Source organism: Chelonoidis abingdonii, chromosome 3 (genome assembly GCF_003597395.2).
Source record: "Chelonoidis abingdonii isolate Lonesome George chromosome 3, CheloAbing_2.0, whole genome shotgun sequence".
NCBI lineage: Eukaryota > Metazoa > Chordata > Testudines > Testudinidae > Chelonoidis > Chelonoidis abingdonii.
In genome coordinates, this window is record NC_133771.1 from 125391872 (window position 1) to 125415862 (window position 23991).

Genomic DNA, 23991 nt, shown 5'->3' on the forward strand with positions numbered 1-23991 from the left:
TACTCGTTGTTTCCAGCTAAGTGGAGGCAGTTTGCAGGCACTGTCGCCCGGAGGCACATATTTGACAACGGTATTTAGTGTGTTGATTGTGCCCTGGAGATAATTAAAATGACAAGGTGTTAGAAAAAAGTCAGAAAGCCCTACTTATTTGGGGATTTGTTTTTTCCGGGATCACTATATTAATTGCAAGATCAAGAACTTGGTTGTGGTTTTAAAAAAAATGCACCTTGGAAGTGAGCAAGGTGTGTCCGTCACAGGTTTACATTTAGAAAGGCCTTAAATCATATGTCTGACATTATAAATGTGGCAAGGATATGAACCTTTCTAATGTATTTCAGTCTACTATTGCTCAGAAGCAACTTTGATCTTTTTTGATTCTGTGAAAGGACATTTGTTTCAACTGCAGAAGCTCCGTGTCTTTATGACTAAAACACCTGTAGCTCTCTTATTTTCTCCTTTCCACTGTCCTCTCTATGTTCTTCTGGAATCACGTTTGTTTGCTGTGGTGGAGTGAGCTCTGTCACATTTCCCAGTGCTACCCACTCCGCTTCCCAGTCGCCTCACACACTATAAATCACTCCAGATATGTGAAATGTTTTAGCTGGATCGTTCTTTGGAGCCTCAAACCATGGCTTATCTCCACTACATTCACACAGAATTTACAGCTGAAATGATGGCCAGATCAGAGAGGGCCAAACTAGCACAAATCTATTTGGGGAAATAAATCAAATTAGCTGAAAAATGTTTTATCTCCATGTCCCATGGAAGCTGTCATGGGACTGATGATTTGTTTAATCTGTTCCTTGGGAAACATTTACTGTCTCCAGTAGCAGAACCCATCATTAGGTTTTGAAGATAACAGGGATGGAGCTGCATTCAGCTGGTGGCAGAGACAGCCAAGGCAATTAAGTGCTCCAGCTGAAAGGACATTCATGATCAAAATTAATACCCTATGTTAGAACTCTTTCCCTCCTATTGCACTTACTGTCGATGCCTGGTAGTTTTTATTACTGTAGTTATTGGGTGCTAACTTATCCATCATACTTTGCAGTGATTTTAAGAGTACTCTTACCTGTCCCAAAGGGAGTTGGGTTTCCTCACATCCCATTCTTGAACATAGGGCTTGATTTTTCTCTCACTTTCATCAGTGTAAAGAGGTAAAAGCTCAGCTGAAGTCCGTGTGGTCTGGCTGAGCTGTGCTCGGGGCAGGACTGGGAGACTGGGGTGGCAAAGGTGGCTTTGTGCCTTGTTTGCAGCTCCTAGGTCCAGGGAGAGCTGGGGTGGGTTTAGCCTACTTCACAGCAGTTTCAGAACCGCTCTAAGTTGTGTGCAGCTGCCTGTGGCACCAATGGACTGTTCTGAGCCTGAGATCACTGGAATGAAGCAATGCTTGTGCTGTGCTCCAGTTCCTCAGCCCCACAGGGACCTTTGCCCCAGCCACCATCTCAGCTCCATGCCACGCAGAGATTCTCCCTATTCAGGGGAAATCCTCAGTAGGCCAGCAGTTCTTTGGCACCCTCAGAACAGGGCCCAGGAGTCTGACCCAATACTGTAATCATGCTCTAATTTGGGAGTAAGTAAAAATCAGGCACCTGCAGCCTGCTCCTGCAGTCTCTGCTCAGACAGAAGTATTTGCCTGAATAAGGACTGCTAGGTTGGGCCTCTGTTTGGTAAACAGAATTATTTTCATTACATGTGATCCTCTTTCATAAATGTTGTACAGAGTGAAAGCACTGTGATTCTCTGAACACCGCAGGTGAAACCATCATGCTTTTCTTTTCCTTAGAAGTCAGGACCCACTTACTTGCTGCACTTCAGCTTGTCCCCATTGCCCTGAATCTGTCATTACTTTGTTCCCCTTTTGCACCTGTGTCTACCAATGGGCTCTGTTTCTAATTAGACAGGTCATGGCCAGTGCACAGACCATGACATCATTTAATATTTGTTTCATATGTGACTTCTCATAATGGCACATCTGACACTTAAATCTACTTCCTAGAGCTCAATAGCACATTCAGGTGTCTTAGTTATTAATTTCTCCCCTATGAACAGCTTAGGTATTTGATCTGACTTCATATCAGGAAACTTAGTCCTGCACTGCATGAGAGAATGAACTGCTGTTCTTTTTCTCTGGTAGCCTTCAGAGGGCACTAACAGCAATACAGCAGCATGACACCTCTTGTCAACCTTCACATTGTACAGTTAGCTATGGTAGCTACTGTGCTTTTCCTCCCCATGACGGAACATATAGAGTTTTTACAACAATGGAAAACAGTAGCAATGATGAGTAGCTGCTAGATGGGAGATTTAGGGCTTCCCAGAGTAATATGAGCTAAGTTTTATTAATTTTGGACTATGATTACTTTCTTTATTCACAAGGGAGATCTTTTTTTAACTTCTGCGTCCTAAATAAGTAGTAATTTTTGGAGAGAAGTATTAACTCTGGAGGTGTGAGGAATTAAACACTGAATATACCAACACAATTTTGAAGATGGGTTCATTTATTTTTCTCTGCTTATTAGAGCCCCAACTTTGTTGCTTGCCCCTGTGTTCATAATCCAAATTTTGGCTATATCCTAGACACTTCTGCAGTTACTGAAGAGCATTTTGACTTCACTCACACAGGTTAAGAGATGATGGACTAGTCCTCCAAGGAAGTGAGATGTAGATATTAAGCCCCTACTTTATGGAGAATCCAGGTTAATTCTTTTATACTAAACTAATTTTGAAAACTGTAATAACAAACAAGTATTTGGAGTTAAATATTCAATGACACTGGCTCCAAACCCATTTCTCTATCCAGTGCTGACAATCCCAAATGTGCAAAAATCATGACTCAGGTCCCCAAAATTATATAATTGGCTTAGAAATATGATTTTTAAAATAACAAATGTTGGATTCTTTTTCTTCATCTTCTGATTTTTGAGCCTTAGTGTTCATGTTTTCATATTCTCAAGGTAGTCTATAGATTTACTTTTTTTCAATAATTGAAATCTGGGATTTTCCTGCAATCACTTGACTCCAGGAACTGGGGCTTTAAGAAAAACATGAAATCTAGAGAGATTTGCAGTAGAATCACAGGATTGGAAACCCTGTAGATCAGACTAATTCCTCCTACAATGTTATATTTTGTATTTCACTTCTCTTTTCTTTGACCCCAATTCAGCAAGTTACTTAAGCATGTATCAGAAGGGTAGCCGTGTTAGTCTGGATCTGTAAAAGCAGCAAAGAGGCCTGTGGCAGCTTATAGATGAACAGACGTTTTGGAGCATGAGCTTTCGTGGGTGAATGAATACCCACTTCGTCGGATGCATGTAGTGGAAATTTCCAGGGGCAGATATATATATATGCGAGCAAGAAGCAGGCTAGAGATAACGAGGTTAGTTCAATCAGGGAGGATGAGGCCCTCTTCTAGCAGTTGAGGTGTGAAAACCAAGGAAGAAAACTGGTTTTGTAGTTGGCAAGCCATTCATAGTCTTTGTTTAATCCTGAGCTGATGGTGTCAAATTTGCAGATGAACTGAAGCTCAGCAGTTTCTCTTTGAAGTCTGGTCCTGAAGTTTTTTTGCTGCAGGATGGCCACCTTAAGATCTGCTATTGTGTGGCTGGGAGTTGAAATGGTTCCATACAGGTTTTTGTATATTACCATTCCTAATATCTGATTGTATCCATTTATCCTTTCTGTAGAGACTGTCCAGTTTGGCCGATGTACATAGCAGAGGGCATTGCTGGCATCTGATGGGTATATTACATTGGTGGACGGGCAGGTGAATGAACCAGTGATGGTGTGGCTGACTGGTTAGGTCCTGTGATGGTGTCGCTGGTGTAGACATGTGGGCAGAGCTTGGCATCGAGGTTTGTTGCATGGATTGGTTCCTGAGTTAGAGTTACTATGGTGCAGTGTGCAGTTACTGGTGAGAATATACTTCAGGTTGGCAGGTTGTCTGTGGGCGAGGACTGGCCTGCCACCCAAGGCCTGTGAAAGTAGATCTACAACCCATCCTGGACAATGATCCCTCCCTGATTGAACTAACCTCGTTATCTCTAGCGTTATCTCTAACCTCGTTATCTCTAGCGTTATCATCTAGTCTCCACTCACTGGGGCAGACTGCAGTGTAAAAGTCACTCATCATAGGCAAGGGGTTTTTTTGGACCTGTTGCCTCTGCCTACCCGTGGACTGCCCTCTGCAACCCCAGTACCTAATTGGCCTTCTACTAGGCACACAGAGGATACCCTTCCTGGGGAGAGAACCCCAGTTAATAGGAAGAGAAAGGGAATAGTAATAGGGGATGTGATTTTTAGAAATGTAGATAGCTGGGTTGTGAGGACCAGGAGAACCACATGGTGAACTACCTACCGGGTGTGACATCCAGATAGATTTATGTGCAGTGCTGGGGAGGAGCTGGTGGTAGTGGTATATGAAGATACCAGTGACATAGGGAAAGGTAGGAGAGAGGTCCTGGAGGCCAAGTTTAGGCTATTAGGTAAGAGATTAAAGTCCAGGACCTCCACGGTTGCATTCTCTGAAATGCTTCCAGTTCCACGCACAGGCAGGGCCGATGCAACCACTAAGCCAACTAGGCGGCCACCTAGGGCTCCAAGTGGTTGGGGGCATCAAAAAGCGCGCTCAGGGGAGATGGTGAAGTGGAGATGAGCTGGGGCAGGGGGACGCGGGGAGGGCTGCCCACAGTAAGTAACAGGGAGCGTGCAGGGGAACTGCTCCCCGCCCCAGCTCACCTCCGCTCCGCCTTCTCCCTGAGTGTGCCGCCCTCGCTCTAATTCTCCTTCCCTCCCAGGCTTGTCGTGCCAAACAGCTGATTCTTTTTAGGTGACAACTCTGAGGAATTGTCCCAGAGTGAGATGTTAATAGAGAAGATTTTGAAACAAATTGATAAATTAAACAGTAATAGTCACCAGGACCAGATGGTATTTACCCCAGAGTTCTGAAGGAACTCAAATATGAAATTGCAGAACTACTAAATGGGGTATGTAAACTAATGATTAAATCATCCTCTGTACCAGATGACTGGAGGATAGCTAACACTTATTTTTAAAAACAGGCTCCAGAGGAAATCCTGGCAATTATAGGCTGGTAAGCCTAACTTTAATTCCAGGCAAATTGGTTGAAACCATAGCAAATAGCAGAATTATCAGAAACATAGGTAAACACAATATGTTGGGGAAGAGTCAACATGGCTTTTGTAAAGGAAAATCATGCCTCACCAATCTATTGGGATTCTTTGAGGGTCACAAAGCATGTGGACAAAGGTGATCCAGTGGATATAGTGTACTTGGACTTTCGGAAAGTCTTTGACAAGGTCCCTCACCAAAGTCTCTTAAGCAAAGTAAGCAGTTATGGGATAAGAGGGAAAGTCTTCTCATGGATCAGTAACTGATTAAAGGATGGGAAACAAAGTGTAAGAATAAATGGTCAGTTTTCACTGGGAGAGAGGTAAATAGCGGGGTCCTCCAAGGATCTGTACTGGGAACTGTGCTGTTCAACATACTCATAAATTATCTGGAAAAGGGGGTGAACAGTTAGGTGTCAAAATTTGTAGAAGATAGGAAAATACCGAAGATAAGTCCAAAGCTGACTGAAGCATTACAAAGGGATCTCACAAAACTGGGTCACTGGGCAAGCAAATGCCAGATGAAATTAATGTTGATAAATGCGAAGTAATGCACATTGGAAAACATAATCCCAGCTATATATACAGAATGATGGGGTCTAAATTAGCTGTTAGCACTCAAGAAAGAGATTTTGGAGTCATTGTGAATAGTTTCCTGAAAACATTTGCTCAACATGCAGCAGCAGTCAAAAAAGTTAACAATGTTAAGAACCAATAGGAAAGGATAGATAATAAGACCATAAATATCAAACTGCTACTATATAAATTCCTAGTATGTCCACACCTTGAATATTGCATGCAGTTCTGTTCACCCATCTCAAAAATACATATTAGAATTTGAAAAGGTACAGAGAAGGGAAACAAAAACGATTATAAGTTTGGAATAGCTTGCACACACGGAGAGATTAAAAAATTGGGACTGTTCAGTTTAGAAAATAGATGACTAAAGGGGAATGTGATAGAAGTCTATACAACCAGGAATTGTGTAGAGAAAGTGAATAGGAAGTATTATTTACCCCTTCTGTGATGCTACACCCCGTGTTCTTCATAGAAATATTATGATATGAATATGGCATAACTAAGATGTTTCATGCAAGATGGGTGTCATGGTATAATTCCCCACTCTGAACCTTAGCGTCCAAAAGATGGGGTACCAGCATAAATTCCTCTAAGCTTAATTACCAGCTTAGAACCTGTAGCGCTGCCACCAACCAGGAATTCCAGTGGTGCTCTGGTACACTCTGGTCCCCCCAAAACCTGCCCAGGGACCCCAAAGACCCAGACCCTCTGGATCTTAACACAAGGAAAGTAAACCCTTCCCCCACCGTTGCCTCTCCAGCTTCCCCTCCCTGGTTACCCTGGAAGATCACTGTGTTTCAACTCCTTGAATCTTTAAAGAGAGAGGAAAATTCACTTCCCCCTCCTTCTCTTTCCCCCTCACCGAGACTTTCCTGAGAGAGAAAGTAACTAACCATAGAAAACACCTTTCTCTCTGCCTTCCCTCCTTTCTCCACCAATTCCTGGTGAATCCAGACCCCGTCCCCTGGGGTCTCACACAGAATAAAAAAAACAAAAAAACACATCAGGTTCTTAAACAAGAAAAGCTTTTAATTAAAGAGAGAAAACACAGTAAAAAATCTTTGTAAATTTAAGATGGATTAGGTACAGGGTCTTCAGCTATAGACACTGAGAATACCCTCCCAGCCTAAGTATACAAGGACAAATTAAATCCCTCAGCAAATACAAATTTGAACTCCTTCCAGCCAACACATGTGCAAATAAAGAAAACAAACATAAGCCTAACTTGCTTATCTACCTAGTACTCACTATTTTGAACTTATAAGAGCCTGTATCGGAGAGATTGGAGAGAAAGCTGGTTGCACATCTGGTCCCTCTGAGCCCCCAGAGTGAACAACACCACCAAAACTAACAGCACACACAACTTCCCTCCCTCAAGATTTGAAAGTATCCTGTCCCCTGATTGCTCCTCTGATCAGGTGACAGCCAGGCTTACTGAACTTGTTAACCCTTTACAGTCAAAAGAGATATAAAGTATTTCTGTTCTAAGTCCTACTATCTGGTTATGACAATGGGTCATATACGGTATCATTGGAAAGGTTATGTTTTACTGAATATGATTATCCTATTTGTATACATGTATCATTTCTGTATCTGAAGTTAGGAATATTGACTATGTAACAGTTACAACTGTGATTACACTGCCCACCAGACAGTATACAATCAGCCTGGATGAGCCAGGAGGAAAGACAATGGGCTTTGAAGATGTTGATCTCTCGTCTTCCTGGAGTTCCTTCCTGTGGACGTTCCAAAAAAACCCCTTGTCTCATGGTTGCTTTAACACTGCAAAGTCATGTGATAATGTCACCTGGTATGGAGTACCACCTTGGACACTGCTGGTATTTTTCCATTGGAAACAAAGGATTCCTGCCTTATGTAAATCCTATTTAAGGCTGGAAAGTGAGTCAATCAGGGCTCTTCTCCACTACCCAAGAAGGAAGACTGCTGAAAACACCTGAAGAAACAAAAAATAACTAAGCTGGGGAAAGGCAAGGGCTGAGTCCAGCCTGAGACAGGGGTCTAGCCTGTGAAGAGAAATAAGTAGAACTCTGAACTGCAGAAAGACTGCAACCTGCCTAAAACAACATTTAGGATGAGAAATTACTATTTGTAATCTGTTTCTTTAGTGTATTAAGCTTAGTTTGCGTGTTTTGTTTTATTTGCTCAGTTATTTGCTTTGTTCTGTTTGCTATCTCTTATAATCACTTAAAATATACCTTTTGTAGTTAATAAACTTATTTTTTGTTTATTTCAAAACATAGTTTGTGCAATTCATATATTTTTGGGGGGGGAGGGGAGAGCTGTGCATATCTCCCTCCACATTGAGTTAGGTGGCAGTTTTTATGACCTTGTGCTGTACAGATCTCTGTATACAGCTCAAAACAATATTATTTTGGGTTTACACTCCAAAGGAGTTGTGCATGTGAGTTCTGGGTAAATCCCTGAGCTGAATCCTCCTACACAGAGCTGATTTCAGTCTGCGTCTGCAGCTGGGTGTGGCCTTACCTGCATGTGTGCTAGAGAAGGCTTGAGGGCCTGGCACAGCAAAGGCAGGGTGAGGAAGCCCAAACTGGTGGACCGGGTGAGTTCAATGGGACCCCAGTATAACAGACTCATTAGACGGGAGTGGGTGGGCAACCCATCACACCTTCACTAGCAGAAGAACTAGGGGTCACCCAATTAAATTAATAGGCAGCATATAATTAAAACAGCCATATGGAAGTACTTCTTCACACAATTCATAGTCAGCCTGTGGAACTTGTTGCCAAGGGATGTTGTGAAGGTCAGAACTATTAACTGGGTTCAAAAAAGAATTGTATATGTTCATGGAGGATCGGTCCATCAATGACTATTGGCCAAGATGGTCAGTGACACAGCCCATGCCCCAGGCACTGAGAAGCTGTGGGAATGAAAAGCAGAGAGCTCGCAAGACTAACTGAAGCCACTCAGCTCTTTGCAAGATCAGGGCCATTGTGTCTTTCATGATCAGCATTAAACTTTCTTTGCTGTGACCCTTCCCGTTGGGTTTTTGATTTGCTTCTTCTCATGGTTTCATCATGTTTGACCTCTCTAAAGTTACTGCATGAATACAGTAAGTGCTAATGTCTGTGACAAGAAATAACCCTGTGTCTGGCTTCATTTGACTGAGACTTTAACATAGTTTTAAATGTGCTTTGTTTTTTTTAATGTTTAATGTTTTTTTAATTTTTTTTTTAATGTACATATTTGACTAGTATCAAGGGCCCACTTGTGGTTAAGGCACTGGACTAGGACTCAGAAGATCTACTTCAGTCTCTGGCTTGATTACAAACTTCCGGAGTGATGTTGGGCAAACCATCTAATCAATCTTTCTGTGTTTCAGCTCCCCAATTTTTAACATGGAATGAGTAACATTTCCCTCCACACTGGAGTGCGGTAAGGATGAATGCAATGATGTATGTGAGTCAGTAAGCCAGTACAATGACAAGCACCCTAGAAAAGCCTACAGTGAATTTACTGAGCTACTTACTGTGGGTTTGACCCAAAGTCCATGGGACTCTTTCCATTTGGCTTCTATGGGTTTTGGATGAGGCCCTGCTTTTTAGGAGGTCAACCGTAGTAGTGTTTTAAGAACGCCTTTTTCAGTGGCAAAATGAATGTGAGGAATGTTCAAGGATTCCCACCAGAAATATGCAATTAGTGTATGTTGATTTAAAACTTGGTGCATTAAACTTTTAAATAGCTTGCATATTGTAACCATAAACAATAAGCTTCTGTCTAATTGTCTAATTCTACTTTATATTTGACATTTTAACATCCTGATCATTTATCCTGTTATGAACTTCCTCCACCTTGTTTTCATAAAATGCCCCTAAAAGGCAATTCAGCGAAATAGAGTGAAAAATAAAAAATTCAGTTCCCTTTATGGAATTGGATGTTGCATTTATATTAGTTCCAAAATAGTCAGTGATAGAATTGGGCTTTAAAGGGATGCTACCAAGTCATTTAGGGTCACAATGTAGATATTGGGCTAGATCAGTGGTTCTCAGCCTATTTACTATTCTGGGTTGCATATCACAGTTGCCAACTTTCACATGGTAAATAAGCACCCCGACTTTCACAATAAGCCGAAAATCAAGCCAATCCCATGTCAAAACAAGGCCAAAACAAGCCAATCCCTAAGAACGCCAACATTCTATGTGACTAGATTGCCCTGGCATGCAGTCTGGGACTGTGGTGGGCTCACTGTGCACCCCTGTCTCTCTCCCCCGACTTGCCCCTGCTTGCCTGGAGCTGATAAAAAAAAAAAAAGAAGCAGCAACAAGCTCTAACACACAACAAGCTACAAGCCAAAAACTTGCCAACAAGCAGCTCATAAGCCACTTAAGTCAAAACCAAACCCAATTTCTGCATTTTTTTCACGGGTTTGGCATGTCTGCTGCATATACATCTCTCTTTGTGTTATGTGGGCTGCATCCACACAATATATATACTACCTGTATGGCTTTCACATGATGCATGGGCTGCAGCTGTTTGCTGGTGGGGCCACAAGTGGCCTGTGGGTTGAGAATCCCTGGGCTAGATCCACAAAGGGCACTTAGATGCTGCATTGCAACACCTAACATTAGGTGTCCTGTTGCTTGCCGGAATTGGCAGCCCTGAGTTAGGTGCCCAGCCTCCCTATAGGAGTGCATGGGGAGAGTTAGTGGCCTAAGAATGGAGATCCACACAAGCCAGTGTGCTGGAGCAGGGAGCTGCCTAAGCTAGCCAGTAGGAAATGTTGAACAGAATGGTGTCGTCTGAGCCCCAGCACTCAGAGGGAGTTAGATACCTCCCTTCACTTTGGATTCACAGCATTGAAGCCTCTCATGGAGTTAAGTACCTAAGCCAGGTCAGCCCTTTCTCAAGAAAAATAGGGATGATCATGCCCTCCCTCCCATGCCCTCTAGCCCAGTGGTTAGAGCCGTCAGTCAGGAAAGAGGTTTAAATATCCACTTTGCCTGACATGGAGTAAGGACTTGAAACCAGGTCTCCTAGCTGCCATATGAATGCCCTAACCACTGGGTTATAGGTTGCTGGAGAATGAGAGCAGGGACTGGAAGCTGGGTCTCCCTTATACCAGGATATGATTGCCAGTTGTCTGGTTTTTGACTGGAACGCCTGGTCAAAAAGGGACCCTGCAGCTCCGGTCAGCACCAACCGGGCTGTTAAAAGTCAGGTTAGCGGTGCAGCGAGGCTAAAGCAGGGTCTCTGTCTGCTGTGGCTCCGCGGCTCCCAGAAGCAGCAGCATGTCTCCTCACCAGCTCCTATACATGGGGCAGCCAGGGGGTTCTGCATGCTGCCCCAGCCCCAAGCACTGGCTTTGCAGGTCCCATTGGCCAGGAATTGTGGCCAATAGCAGCTGTGGGGGCAGTGAGCAGAGCTGCCTGGTTGTGTCTCCATGTAGGAGCCAGAGGGGAGACATGCTGCTGCTTCTGGGAGCTGCCTGAGGTAAGCACCACCCAAAGCCTGCACCCTTGACCCCCTTCCATGCCCCGACCTCCTTCTATGTCCTAACCCCCTGCCCCAGCCCTGATCCCCATCTCACCCTCCGAACCCTTCGGTCCCAGCCCAGAGCACCCTCCTGCACCCCAAGCGCCTCAGAATATAAAAATCCTACATATGCTAGAGCCTGCACCCCCAGCTGGAGCCCTCACCCTGCTCCCAGACCCCAACCCCCATTCCAGCCCTGGTCCCCCTCCTGCCCTCTGAACCCCTCAGCCCCAGCCCAGAGCTGCCTCCTACACCTCAAACCCTTAATCCCTGGCCCCACACTAGAGCCCACATCCCCAGATGGAGCCCGCACAATCGGTGCACCCCAACCCCCTGCTTCAGCCTGGAGCCCCCTCTTGCATCCTGAACTCTCCATTTCTGGCCCCACCCTGGAGTCTGCGCCCCCTCATCCCCGCAGCCAGAGCCTTCAGCCCCTCCCGCACCACAATCCCCTGAGCCAGCCCAGTGAAAATGAGTGAGTGAGTGAGAGTGGGGAGAGAAAGCGACAGGGAAGGGGGGGATGGAGTGAGGGGGTGCAGGGCTTTGGGGAAGGGGCGGGGCAGGATGCAGGGCAAGGGTTTTGGTTTTGTGCGAGTAGAAAGTTGGCAACCCTACACCAGGGGATTGTCCTAGCCACTGGGTCATTGAGCAGCTGTGTTTTGTGCAGATGCTCTTCTCATAGGTAGTCTCTGAAAATGCTTGCTGAATTGGGACAGGTGAGGGAATGCCTAGGTTGTGAATCCTATCATAAAATTATAGAGTCGTAGGACTGAAAGGGACCTTGAGAGGTCATCTAGTCCAGTTCCCTGCACTCATGACAGGACTAAGTATTATCTAGGCCATTCCTGATGGGTGTTTGTCTAACCTGCTCTTAAAAATCTCCAGTGATGGAGATTATACAAATTCCCTAGGCAATTAATTCCAGTGCTTAACCATCCTGACAATTAGGAGATTTTCTTAATGTCCAACTTAAGCCTCGCTTGCTGCAATATAAGCCCATTGCTTCTTGTCTTGTCCGAGAACAATTTTTCTCCCTCCTTGTTGTAACAACCTTTTATGTACTTGAAAAACTGTTATCTTGTCCCCTCTCAGTCTTCTCTTTTCCAGACTAAACAAACACAATTTTTATCAGGACTCAGTCAAGAGTTAGGCACCAAGCAACTCAGCAGTGTGAGGACTTAGGTGTTTGCATGCATGCCCGCTAGTACAAATTTAGGTGGCTTGGGGACTTTGCTGGTGAAAATTTCAGTGCCTAGGGAATTTAAGCATCTATAGGGTTAGGCTGCAGCTGAGTGAGGTTTTTGAGGATCTACGCTTTAGACTTTGGCACTTAAGGTGATAGGCATTTAAATCCCCTTGTGTTTTTAAAAAAGTGAGTTTTACTTAACCTAATAATTATAATTTCTACTTTTTCTTTTTTTCAAATATACTTAAATTCACTAAGCTGTTTGTCATAATCCACAGTTTTCTCATATTTGAAACGTTCCAAAACAAAGTTATATGGTTGAAAGATCACAGAACATAACAAGGCCTTCTCTCTTTGTGACATCATAATACACATTTGCTCCTACTTGGTGCAAAGCTGTCAGCTCACTTGCATTGGAGGAGAAGAATGGGCTTGGAGTTTATGTACTAAGCTGCACCTCAGGAAATGTGAGGTCCTGTCCTGACTCTTCCATTGACTATACCTAGGACAAGTCACTAAGATCATGATTTGGCAAACACTGAAATCAGTGACTACTCGTGGTAGCAAATTTAAGTATATATACAGCCTCAACAGATTAAGCCTGCAAACTCCCGTGCCTTAATTTCGGTACCTGTCATATAGAAATAGTAAATTTTCTCTGCCATGCTGAGGTGTTGTGAGGATAAATTAATGGTAGTGAGTAGTTCCAGATGCAATGATGACAGAGATCACAGTTACATAGATAGATCTGGAGGGTGTCAATATATAAGTAACTCACCCCTCCCGCTTTCCATTCACTCCAATCCAGTGTGAATTTCAAAGCCTAATTTGGACCATTTAAGTGTAAACATCATTAAGCACAAGTCATTTATGTTTACTATTTATTTAACTTATTTATTTTGTGATCGATATAACTGATGATGGTTTATTTATTTATTACATTGCAGTAGCCCAAAGAAGCATCAGCCAGTTTACAGCTGGGTGCTGTACATACATATAACACCCCCAACCCCCTTTTGAGGTAACTAAATGCAAAACACTAAATTAATGCACCTTGGAGACTGCACAGCTAAAATAACAGAAAGTTAGGAAAGGTAAAATTTATGGTTCAAACAGCAATATTAATATGGTTGCATTGCGCAGATAGAGGATTTTTATATTTTTTTCTGGTTAAATATGTAGCTTACTATATCACTGCTTACGCTGTAAAATGTTCAGCATAAAATGTATAGGATATGCTGTTGTCAGAACTTTAACTTTTGCATTTTCTGACATTTTATGATTTTTTTTAAACTATGCAATCTTACTGCTGAATTAGCTGAGGCCCTGATTCTGCAAAGACTTAAGAAAGTGCTTATCTTGAAGTCCGTGAGACCACTTACAATGCATAAAGTATGTAAGTCTTTGCAGGATTGAGGTGATAGGTTTGTTGGTTTCACATTTAATTTGATCCATTTGAGTAATTTGAAACAATAGTAATTCATCTCTACTGCCACTAGGTGTCTCAAATAATACATCATCTTATGGCTCTAGAACTCCTGTCAAACCAGCTGTTCTAACAGGAATTGCTACCCAAATATCAAACATCAAAGAAGTGGCATGGCCCAACAAACGCTACTCCTAGAGTTCCAAATGCCTCCCTAGATGTAATAGCACTCGGGCATCACAGCAGCTCATAGACTCATAGACTTTAAGGTCAGAAGGGACCATTATGATCATCTAGTCTGACCTCCTGCACAATGTAGGCCACAGAATCTCACCCACCCACTTCTATAACAAACCCCTAACCTATGTCTGAGTTACTGAAGTCCTCAAATTGTGGTTTGAAGACCTCAAGCTGCAGAGAATCCTCCAGCAAGTGACCCATGCCCCATGCTGCAGAGGAAGGCGAAAAGACCTCCAGGGCCTCTGCCAATCTGACCCTGAAGGAAATGCCTTTTCCCGACCCAAATATGGTGATTAGTTAAACCCTGAGCATGTGGGCAAAGACCTCACCAGCCAGCACCCCAGGAAAGAATTCTCGTGTAGTAATCAGATCCCAACCCAGCTAACATCCATCACAGACCACTGGACACTTATACCTGCTGATATCCAAAGATCAAGTGCCAAATTAATTGCCAGATAGGCATATCTCATATACCATCCCCTCCATCAAACTCATCAACTTAGTCATTAAAGCCAGATATGTTTTTGCCCCCACTACTCTCCTTGGAGTAGCTGTTCCAGAACTTCACTCTTCATGGTAGAACCTTTTCTAATTTGAAATCTAAACTCCTAGTGTCCAAGTTTATTATCCATTTGTTCTTGTGTCCACATTAGTACTAAGCTTAAATAATTCCTCTCCCTTCCTAATATTTATCCTTCTGATATATTTATAAAGAGCAATCATATCCACCCTCAACCTTCTTTTGGTTAGGCTAAACAAGCCAAGCTCTTTAAGTCTCCTTTCATAAGACAGGTTTTCCATTCCTTGGATCATCCTGTGGAAACAGATAAAAGGAGTACATATAATAAAAGTAAAATGATCAGGGATTGTCAAGGTATACTTAATTCTGCCTCAAGTGAGGGGATGGATAAGTTCAGAAGTTCTCAAACTGTGGTCCATGGACCACCAGGGGTCCGCAACTTCCATTCAGGTGGTCTGTTGTGGATAGTTCCCTCTAAGGTGCGCGCTTGGGCGGCTGCACACAAGAGAATGAAGGGCCACCCAGCTAATTAGTGGTGCTGCACAGGCATGGCTCCACTAAGTAGGTGCCTGGATCCTGGAGAAGACAAACATGTAAAGTGAGGTGGTGGCCTTGCGGGTAATAGAAGGTAGGTGGGAGAGGGCAGTGGGGTGACAAGAGGGGGTTGAGGGAATTTGGGACGTGCAGGGCTGCAGCGGCCAGAGAAAGAGGCGACTTTCCCCAGCTCCAAGATTGTAGCTGCCGAGGATAGATGGCCCTCCTTCCCAGCCCCAGCTCGGGGGCTGCTGTGATGTGAGAGGGAGGAAGAGACCCCACTTGTTCTCAGCCTCAGCTCTGTGGCTGCTGCGGTGGGGGAAAGGAGTGGGGCTCTCAGTTCAGGGGCTGCTGCGGTAGGGGAGAAAGGGCATGTCCATCGCATTAGAAAGGTAAGACTACTGATACTAAAATCTGAGTTGTGTGCTTTTATTTGTAGAACCAAAAAAGTTAATTTTTATAAAGTTTTTTTTATTTAGCGCTTTACATAAAAGTTTACAATAGTTAGCTAATGGTACAAATAATATTTGGAAAGATCATTAAGTGGTCCACTAAGACCCTCAACAATTTTCAAGTGGTCCATGAAAAAAAACGTTTGAGAACCACTGGATTAGATGATGTCTTGAGGTCCCTTCCAGACCTGAATTCCTATGATTTCTCATAACCGCATATTATTTTACTTTTGTTTTGAAACACATTTCATGAGCAGGCCTGGGAACCCATAATTGATGGGAATCTAATATGGACAGAAATGGATTTCAGATCACTTATTTTAAAAAGTTCAGTGAAAAGGGATGTTTAGTTATTTAAATATTTTCTGGCAGAGCTGGAAAACTAAACATGCCAGAACCAGAAAGAGCATAAATGGGGGTGATGGCGATGGTGGGGAAATCCAGTTTTTAACATTCTTTTATTTCCAGTAATCTAACCATTTTTAACAGTTTAAACTAACCATGTGAGTGGATGGCAGCAAAATCTGTGTAGGCATGTGAGATGAATGGAAGGGGGAACAGCTGTCTCATCCTTTCCATTCCCAATGCTGTGGTGGTAGGTGTTCCAGATCGATAGGAGGCAGACCCAAGGTGGGGTCGTGTGAAGAAAGGGGAACTCAGCAAATGAAGCAAATCCAGAAGCAGTAGTAACCTGCTTGGTTTCGCCCTCCATGTCATGGATCCTTCTGCCTCAAGGGAGGGAGGGAGCAGAGGGGCATGGCAGACAGCAGTGCAGAAGCAAGAGCCTTTGCATGGATGCCCATTGCCTCTGTTAGGTCTGCATGGATCTTAGAGTATCCTTGTTTTCTGAGGGTGGAACCCAGGGCTTCTTCCACAGAGTGCAGATCCCCATCCCCACTGGAATGACAACTCCAGGGAAACTCCATAAAATGAAACTTATGGGGGGTGGAAACTGAGCAGTGCTAACCCTCTCAGAGGAGAATGGGGCTCTCTATTTTTATCCTGCAATGTCCATGTGACAGTGGAGAGGGCAGGCCCGAGTCCCCCTACCCCACCACCCCTGAACTGTGAGGGATCCTAGAGACTATGGTCGCTAGGCCATACTACCCCACTTGTGAGGGGGGATTGTATTGACTTTGGCCACTACGCTGTGCTATCCCGCTCATGAAGGGGGTTGATAGAGACTCTGGCTGATAGGCCCTGCTACCCAGCTCGTGAAGGGGGGTGATATGAACTCTGGCCGCTAGGCTGTGCTACCCACTTGCGAAGGGGGCTTGTGTGGACTCTGGCCGCTAGGCCGTGCCAGCTGCTTATGAAGGGGGATTGTAAGGACTCTGGCCACTAGGCTGCGCTACACCGCTCGTGAAGGGGGATTGTATAGACTTTGGCCACTAGGCCGCACTGCCCCGCTTGTGAAAGGAGATTGTATGGACTCAGGCAGCTAGGCCACGCTACCCCGCCAGACAGCGGTGATAGTGGGGAAGAAGGCCAAGAGGCCGTAACCACCTACCCGCAGAGGGGCGGATGCAAGGACTGGAGAGTGGTGAGGCACCGACACCGCATCCTACCTCTGCCACAAAGGGGTGCTGTGGTGCCAGGCCCATCACCGTCCATTTACTTTTTAACACATCAAAAACAGCTGAATTATTTTTGATTAAAGAAAAAGCGTGACTAATTTTTATATCTTGATAGCTTTAGAAAAGCCATCTCAGTTTTGAGCTCTCACAGGACTTCCTGACATATTATCAGTTGCTTTGCAATAGGATGAATTGAGATTAACTTGGAGTCTGCTTGTCCCCTTCTGTGGAAAATCCTGTGAAAACTGAGAAGACCCTAGAGCTGAGCTTGCAGTGGTGCCGAAGGGACTAATGAAACTTTTGGGCTAGCTCTTCTCCCTCCATGAGGTTTACCCCTGGTGTACTTATTGAGAGCAATCATATCCACTCTCAGCCTTTGTTTTGGTTGGCTAAACAAGACAAGTTCCTTTAGAGTCCTCTTGGAATATAGGCACTCTACTAACCTGAGCTGAATTTGAACTGGTGACCTAAAGGTCTGTTTAAATTGTGAACTCTCTGAGTCAGGGACTGTAACTGTCTGGGGTTGGGGTTTGGCCCTCTCAGGCGCAGCTGGGAGCCAGGGCGCCTCACTACACGCGGTGAAGAGTTCTGGGCTCCGGCCCTTCAGCAGGGGTTAAACAAATAGTCGATAAGCCCAGGCCCTGGGTCAGGGCGGGGCAATAAGCAGTTCAGAGCTCAGGCCCTTCAGCAGGGGCTGAGCAAACAAATAGTATCCTAGTCTAGGAGAATGGCCTCCTCAGGCCAGCAAGAAGGGGAGTCTGCCACCCTTGGACGGGTGGCAGGGGGAATGCAGGCCCTCCCACTCCACTGCATCCCAGCCCAGGGCCCTAGCAGCAGCCAAGAGTCGCTGCTGTCAGTGGGGATCCTGGCCACAACACACTGACATTGGTTCAGGCTCTTTCGGAGCCAAACCAGGGTCGGCTACCCCCGGGCCACTTCCGACCTCTCCCTCTCCGGGTACCTGTGTCTCGCCGGCATCTTCCGGTGGGTCCCAGGCCATGGGTTCCTCAGGATACCGGGCACGGGGAAGCTCAGGCAACTCCTCAGGATACTGGGCATAGGGCAGGCTCGGCCAGTCCTCCTCAGGATACCGGGCACGGGGAAGCTCAGGCAGCTCCTCAGGATACCGGGCACGGGGAAGCTCAGGCCGGGCGGGAGCTTGGCCACCCGCGTCTGATCTCTTCGGCGGCCGGCCTCCAAGTGAGCACCGGGGCTGGGCTTTTATACTTCCTGTCCCACCCCTTGACTTCCAGGGGGCGAGAATGGGCGGCGGTGACTCGTTGGAGGCTGCAGGGGCTCGGCCCTCTCAGGCGCAGCTGGGAGCCAGGGCGCCTCACTACAGGGACCGTCTTTTATTGTGTTTATACAATGGCTAGCACAATATTGTCCCCAGTCTTACGTGGGGCCTATAGGAGCTATCACAGTACAAATAATCATAGAATTGTAGGACTGGAAGGGACCTCAAGAGGCCATCTAGTCCAGTCCCCTGCACTCATGGCAGGACTAAGTATTATCTATGATCTATTATCTAAGTATTATCACCCTGACAGGTGTTTGTCTAACCTGCTCTTAAAAATCTCCAATCATATAAATCCATATATCCCATTACTAGTCCCCTGAGCCATTAGTTCCCCAGAAAGAGCAATTTAGTTTTCATTTCTTGTTTTGAGGTTGGCTTTTTCTGTTTGCAATTCCTGGCATTTTATCCTATGTTCTCTTTATGCCTGTGACTGATCCAACCCTGGTCAGAATGCTTGGTCAGCAATTCTACCGCTCCTTTGTACTTGGAAAATTAAACCAAAATGCACTTTCCTTTCTATATGCCGGAAAACTTGTGAATCCTCAGCTGGATAATTGGTTGAGATTTCCTTTCTGTTTGGTGGCAGAACAAGAACAGATATTAATTGTAAAATATACTGGGATTTGTCTCCCTTTCCAATGTTTTCCTTTCTTGCCCCTTTTCATTTGAAGTCATCTGTCTCAACATCACACATAGCTTGTTCCATCTTAGGTATATTGCAAGCTTCTTAGATCTTTATTTATCCATAAATGTCTGTGGTGATCTGTAAGAAAAGAATAACAATTTGTATCAGTGAGCCCTAAAAGCAAACATTAAGTCTATACTCTGCCAAACACTCACTCATGCTGATTAGCACCCATAGGAGCGTGTCCATTGAAACGGATGGCTCTGTTTACAGAGTAAGGAACAACATAGCATGAATAAGACTGGCAGAATCTGGCCCTGAATAACTGTGTTTTCTCTTATCCAGTTAATTGCACACAGCTGTCTGGGAAATCCTCAAATGAGTTAAGCAGCTTTATTATTGACCTGACCTGAATAATTTATAGTTTTTTCTCTACATGATGATGGCTGCTGATATGGGTTACTAATTGAAACGCTTCACTGTTTAGAGAGGGCCCGATTCTCCATTGCTGTGCACCTTGTGTAGCAAAGGAAGTGCAAAATGCTGCCGTTGTGATTTGGTACCCACTTTACACCAATGTACATGACTGGCCATGCACTCATTCACACAAATGCAGGGCAATAGAAAATCAGGCTGAGTGAATGGTCATTTCAAAATGCACCCAGCTGTATGTCCAAATAACTGCAACCTAAAGATCAATGTTTCTTAACTGCACAGTGAGCATGAATAAATGTGAATGCTGCAGCCTGTGAGGCACAGAGGTCCTATCTGAACTATGGCATTGAAGGCTGGTAGGCAAAACAGATACGGTATGTAAAGGCAATTATGCAACACAGAGCAGTCTGTGTGTTTGGAAAGTGCCTAGCACATGGGGCCACTAACCCAAACTTGGTAATTATACATATAAAAAAATCACACCAACAGGCAATGTTGTTCTGCCTCCCTGATCAGTGTGGACAGTAATTGGTTTTCTGAGGCCCATGGTAGGCAAATCATACTGTAGATTACTTCACTAGATACAGTGGTCACTATTAGAAAGTCATAATTTGCCATCATTTAGCACGGAGGCACACTAGTGTTTTCCTGTTCCTAAAATAGTAAAGAACTGATATCTGTTGGCAAATGTTAACTGATTAATGGTTAGTGTCAAAGACTGTGGAAGACTAGTATCAGTGACCTGCACATGGGTGGTCTGGCCTGGTGGTTAGCATGGTATTCAGGAACCAAAGGCCAAATCCAGAGTCAGGAGCTAGATATCTGAGCTAAAAGTCAGAGCCAGGCTCAGACAGGAAATGGGAACTGAAGCCGAGGGTCAGCACTCTGTCAGAAGTCAAAAAGCTGTAGCCTAGGTTTGGAGCATCAGAAACCAAAGTGACAGGGTTCAGGGACCAGAACAAAGCTGGGGACAGGAACAGGGCAGGGTTGAAGTCAGGAACCGGGAACGAGGCTGGGAGCTGGGTAGCGGATGACACGGTCTGTAGCAGGAGCAAGCCAGGATCCACCTTGTTGCACAGACAACTTCCTGTGCCTCTTTCTGGCTCAAATACTGTACTCAGCCCAGTCAGATCCCTGTGGGTGGTACCTTTAGGGCTCCTAATTCTCCAGTCACTAGTAGAGCCATTGGGTGAAACTATGGATGTGGCAGTGGCCTATGGGCCTTTGTTCAGGACCTGCAAATCTCACAGCTCCAGCCTTGGATTCAAAGATAATGAGCCGGACTCTTATTAGGCTCCCACTCTGACAGTGTAAAGGAGCCTTAAAATGGATGGAAGTGTAATTTCCTTCCACTATTAAACCTCTTTACATAGACAAAGTGGTCTAAAAGGGCCTTATTGTAAATTAGAATCTGCCCTCTAGTCTCTACCACAGTTCCTTAACACACACATGGAATCATGTTTTCTTCACATTAGTCATAAAAACAAATTTGTGTTACAACATGGATGCCCCTAGCCACAACAGACAACTGTCCTAGGACATAATTCACTTGTGGTGTGGACAGGACCTTCAGTGCAGCACCTGAGACACTCTCAACATTTCAGCCAAAGCTTGCATCCTCCTTCTTTCCTGTGATTTCTTCTGACCTTCACAAAGGTCTTGTTCATACTGAGGTTTTTTTTAAAATCACGCCCCCCCCATACAACTTGCTGGTCAGTGTGTGTTATGTGTCCCCCCGCCCCCATGTCCAATCCACAGATGATGAGAGTTTGTTACAGAGCTTGGATTATAAGCTCACAGTGTATTAGTCTATGCCTTCAGTTCTAGGGATCCCTGGATCCATTCCTAGGTATATCAGCCTGGATGATGACTCTGCATTACTGATCTCTGGATCAGTTCTCCAGTGCGTTAGCCTAGAGGATGGCTTAGCATTAGTGCTAGTACAGGTCTTTAAGTTACAATAATCTTAGAAGTTACTTGTACAAATAAGAAGCATAAATGCATAGAAAGAGGTGTGGGTTTTTTAAAGTTGACAGTGACCTTTTATATCACAGTACAAATGTCTGACCCTTAGTTGATCAGATTCTAGACAGGTTGGATAACCCACGGATATGTTAATGTAGAAATCTAGTATTTCACCCTCATGTCTCATGTGTAGATAAAGTGGCATTTTTAGACTATAAAGACTTGGGTAGCTACTCAAAGTGTAACTTTTGACTGAGCTGAGCTTAGCAAAGTCATGATTCAGATAACTGCAGAGGCATGTGCTTGTGCACATGCAGTATGTCCACTTCACTTTTAATGAAGAAATGGCTTGGAAGCTAACTGCAGAGTATTTCTTTTTTATGGGTGAGAAAATTATTTCGGAATATTGTCCATTACTGACCTGCATCAGGATCTGACTGAGTGTGGAGTTCCTGGGACCAGTGATGATAGTGGTCTGAATATTTCCTTGAGTTTGGTTTTATATGATGTCTTTAAGAAGTTCTATTGCTAACTTTTTGGAACCTTAAAACTTTCAGTAAATGGCTTTCCTTCCCACAGAACTAAAATATACAACAGATAACGTGGAATAAAGCAATTTAAAAGAAGGGCAGTTCTATCACAGGAATTGAATTATGAACAGTAATAGCATTACAGCTATAAAGGACAATAACATGCAATGCTTTCAGTTTGCATTTTATAGAAACAGAGAAATGGATTTTGTCTTTGTTATTTTAAGATGTACTTTTTGATATTCCAGTGACTAAGCTTCATCTTTGACAGCTGCTGATAGAGAAGGGAAAATAATACTGAGCTGACATATCCGGTATTTTTGTTCTTAGCAAGTTTGTACTTTTGGGACATCACAATCTTTTTGGATCTATGAGAGGTCCCCAGCATGAAAGGAAAACAGAGATAGTTGATTTTCTTTCTTGAGTTCATGATGAAGCTTGAATTCATGCTTTCTGACTTTATGGGTCTGAGAAGTTTTTGGCAATTTCTGTGGAAAGTTAAACATGCATTTGAAGTACAGAAGAAATGGAAAGACATAAACATGTGAATCTTTGTTGGATTAAAAAAATCTTTGCTACGTTACAGGATAAAGTAGTCACTTTTGCATATTTTTGGACTCCAAACTCTCAGATCCAAACATGTGAAAGTTCAGGGACATTAACTTTGGGAGTATTCCTAGCTGTATATTTGGCTGACAAACCCCCAGGCCACAACATCTCTAATAGTGAGTGAGTGTGGATCCAGACCTATGCTTAACTTCAAAAGTTTCTCACATTCCTTCAACTGTTACTTTTATTTTCTTAACCTGTTTTTACCCTGCTTTCTAATGTGTTAGCTTACTAACTAGCTTTTTATCTAGTTGCTAACTAGTTAGCAAGACAGAACAGCTGTAAAGCATTCACAGGAATTTGGTGATTGCTGAAGTCCTACACCTAAGTTCTTCATTAGAGCCCTGACAGAGGAACAACAGGAATGTAAAAAAAGTTACTCCCCTGACCTAAAACCAGCATCCAGAGGAATGAACTCTTGTTTTAACCTGTGAAACTGTGCTACAAGAAATCAAGAGGCCAAGAGTTTGGCAAGATTCAAAAAAGGCCTAACTATTTCTATGGCTATTAAAAACAGCCACAGGTACATGAAGTAGGATAAAAATAGGCATATAAATCATCATACTTTAGGGCAGCAGTTTTCAACTTGTGGTCCATGGACTCCTGGGGGCTCACAGACTATGACTAAGATTTCCAAATGGGTCCACACCTCCATTTGAAAAGTTTTAGGATCTGCAAATGAAAAAAGGTTGAAAACCTCTGCTTTAGGGCATAATCTAACCACTAATTGTCAAGGGTTAGAAAGAAACTTGGTACAAGTAGAGAGCTGTGCTGAGTACCATAAACTTCCAGAAACCCACTCAGCATGTCCCATCAGATTAATCATATATAAAGTTTTGAACATACAGGGCCTCCTTCTCTACTCAGTGCACAGTTTTACATTCTTAATGCTTTGTTGATTTTAATGGAGTTATAACAGAGTGAAATGAGTGTAATGGAGTAGATAATTAGGCTCCTGTATTACAGTCCAGAAGTTCAGCATAAAGATAGTGTTTCTGTTTAGTTAGCCTTATAAAGAGCCCTACAATCTTAATAGGTGTATTATTATTTATTAATAATAATAATAAATTATTTATTTGTATTACTTTAATACCTAGAAGCCCTAGTCATGGATTAGCAGCTCATTACCAGCCCTAGATGCTGGACAAACAGAGCAGAAAGTCAGTCCCTTCTCCAAAAAGCTTACAAGCTAAGTAAAACAAAAGAGGCAATAAATGGATGCAGACAGATCATAACACTGGGAGGAAGGTGACAGGCTACTATCCCTATACAGTGTGGCCTAAATTCTGCTCTGACTTACAGCCCACAAAGCCTAGCTTGAGCATCCATGGTTAGAGGAACTACTGGCAGCATGACTTCTGTACAAGCTGTGT

The 23991-nt window shown here is 43.9% G+C and overlaps 2 protein-coding genes across 2 annotated transcripts in view; one reads left to right on the forward strand and one right to left on the reverse strand.

Annotated features, from left to right (window-relative positions):
- The window catches only part of EZR (ezrin), a 705905-nt gene that overhangs the window by 305194 nt on the left and 376720 nt on the right, over positions 1–23991 (reverse strand). The window lies entirely within an intron of this gene.
- FNDC1 (fibronectin type III domain containing 1) overlaps positions 1–23991 on the forward strand; it is a 126601-nt gene that overhangs the window by 830 nt on the left and 101780 nt on the right. The gene's annotated exons all lie outside the window — the stretch shown is intronic.